Here is a 3,472-nt window from a genome sequence, read left to right on the forward strand (position 1 = left end):
TATTTAATTATTATTATTATTTGCATATATTATATATCAATTAATATATATATTTAACATTTTAAGATTTAAATTAAGTTTAGTATAATATTTTTATTTTTTTATTTTTTTATTTAATTATTATTTATTTTCTTTATATTATGTTTTTCCATTTATTATACTTTATATTTACGTAATATCTATATTTTACATCTTAAGATAGATGTTTAAATCTTAATGCACTTTTTCATTTTTTTATTGTGTATTTTCCTTTCTTATACTTTCTATTTACTTAATATCTATATTTTACATTTTAAGATAGATGTTTAAATCTTAATATATTTTCTCCATTTTCAAAAATATGTATTTAATTATTATTATTATTTGCATATATTATATATCAATTAATATATATATTTTACATTTTAAGATTTAAATTAAGTTTAATTATTATATATATATAATTCATATATTATATATTTACATTTATTACTTATTATTTATTTTCCTTATATTGTGTATTTCCACTTCTTATACTTTCTATTTACTTAATATTTATACTTGAAATTTTAAGATAGACTTACATTTTAAAGTTGTGTATTTCTTTAATGTTACATTATGGAAATAAGCCGTCTTTTTTTTTAAGGGAAAAATAGTAATCTTATATATGTTTAATGTAATTTTTTCATTTTTATGCTGTATGTTTACATATTACTTATAATTTTCTAAAATTATTAATATTAAAATGTAAAGCTATATTTTATGTCGCGTGTCATCTTTCGGGAGAATTTGTTTTTGCTGATGTGGACGCTCTAAAGAGCCTTAAAAGGTCTCTTTTATTAGTATAGATAGTATAGATTTTAAAATTTGTGCATTTACTTATTATTGTATATATAATTCATATATTTATATATTTACAATATTAACTTATTATTTATTTTTCTATATATTGAGTATTTATCTTTCTCATACTTTATATTTAGTTAATATCTATATTTTATATATTAAGATAGATGTCTAAATCTTGATGTATTTTTCCATTTTTAATGTAAAACGGCAATGTTTAATAGAAGTACTTGGACAAATAGTCAAATAGTTATATTTATGTTTTTTTATTTTTTTATAAAATGGTAATGTTATATTATGGAGATAAGCCATTTTTTTAGCGAAAAATGGTAATTTTACATATGTTTAATGTTGTTTTTCTATTTTTTATGTTGTATGTTTACATATTACTTTTTTAAAAATAAAAATGTAAAATGGTAATCTTACATATGTTTAATGTAGTATTTCTATTTTTTATGTTGTATTTTTATATATATTTATTATTTTCGAAATTATATATAATGTTTTTTGTTTTATTTTATGAAACGGTAATGTTACATTATGGAGATAAGCCGTCTTTTTTTTTAAGTGATAAATAGTAATCTTACATATGTTTAATGTAATTTTTCCATTTTTTGGGCTCTATGTTTACATATTATCTATAATTTTCGAAAATTAGTAATATTAAAATGTAAAACTATATTTTATGCCACGTGTCATCTTTCGGGAGAATTTGTTTTTGCTGATGTGGACGCTCTAAGGAGCCTCAAAAGGTCTCTTTTATTAGTATAGATAGTATAGATTTTAAAATTTGTGCATTTACTTATTATTGTATATATAATTCATATATTAATATATTTATAATATTAAGTTGTTATTTATTTTTCTATATATTGAGTATTTATATTTATTATTTTTGAAATTATATATAATGTTTTTTGTTTTTTTTATGAAACGTTAATGTTACATTATGAAGATAAGCCGTTTTTTTTTAAGTGAAATATGGTAATCTTACATATGTTTAATATAGTTTTTCCATATTTATGCTGCATGTTTACATGTTATTTATAATTTTCGAAAATTAGTAATATTAAAATGCAAAACACATTTTATGCCACGTGTCATCTTTCGGGAGAATTTGTTTTTGCTGATGTGGACGCTCTAAGGAGCCTCAAAAGATCCATTTTATTAGTATAGACTAGGAGTTAACCCGCGCGTAGCACGAAGCTATTTTGATTTTCAAATGTTAACTATATAGTTTTTTTTTTACATTGTATTACAAAGAACAACAAAATTCTGAATTGTATGTTTGTGTGAATATATATATTTCTTTAGGAAAAAACTGAAAACTATACATTTTTCAGATAGATGTTTAATATAGTTTTTGATTTCTTATATTGTATATTTACTTATTATTTAGTTTTTCTTATATTGCAGGACAACTCTTTCAAATTTTTTTTTTTAAGTTTTTGTTACAAAAATAACCTTGAATAAGTAAAATGACCAAAATAGCCACTTTTTATTTTGAAAATTTTAATTTTAATTTTTTTTAATTTGAAATCCTATCCTCAAAACCCCACCCTTAACTCTAAACTCTAAATCTAGATTAGTTAACCCTACGGTATAAATGTATTTTTAGTCTTTAATAAAACTTCTTTTGGTCATTTTTATTATTAAGGCTATTTTTGACAAAAACTTAAACTGACAATCTTAAGTAATTCCTCTATATTGTATATTTATTTATTCTAATTTTCTTGCTTTTATATCAAATGGTAAAATTACAATAGATATTTAATGTAATATTTCTATGTCTTATATTGTATATTTGTTTATTATTTATTTAACTATACATTTTCCATTTAACTATACATTTTTGAGATAGATGTATAATTTTTTTTTATATTGTATATTTACTTACTATTTATCTTTTATTATTTTGTATATTTACTTTTTCTAAATTTCTTACATTTATATCAATGATAATATTATGATATATATTTAATGTAATATTTTTATTTTTTATATACTATATTTACTAATTATTTATTTTTTCTTATATTTTTTCTTACTATAATATGTAACATTTCTATCTCTTATATTGCATATTTACTTACTATTTATTTCTTCATATATTGTATATATATTTACTTATAAAAGTATTTGTAAATAATAAAAATGTAAAAAAATACATTTTTCAGATAGATGTTTGATGTTAGTTTTTATTTATTATATTGTATATTTACTTATTATTTATTTTTTCTTAGATTATATATTTACATTTTTTTATTCTAATGTTATGATAGATGCTTAATGTAATATTTTTATTTCTTATACTTAATTATTGTTGTCAAAATAAATATACTTAATTATTATATATTTTACTATACATTTTTCAGATTGATTTTTAATTTAGTTTTTCAGTTATAATATTGTATATTTACTGATTGTGTATTTTTCTTATATTGTATATTTATTAATTCTAATATTACGATAGATGTTTAATATAATATTTCTATTTTTTAAATTGTATATTTACTTATTATTCATTTTACTAAACATTTTTTTAGAGAGATGTTTAATTTATTTTTTTAATTTCTTAATTGTATTTTACCTATTGTTTATTTTTTTTAATTGTATATTTATTTATTTTAATTTTCTTCCTTTTATA

This window comes from Brassica oleracea, chromosome C3 (assembly GCF_000695525.1).
Source record: "Brassica oleracea var. oleracea cultivar TO1000 chromosome C3, BOL, whole genome shotgun sequence".
Lineage (NCBI taxonomy): Eukaryota > Viridiplantae > Streptophyta > Magnoliopsida > Brassicales > Brassicaceae > Brassica > Brassica oleracea.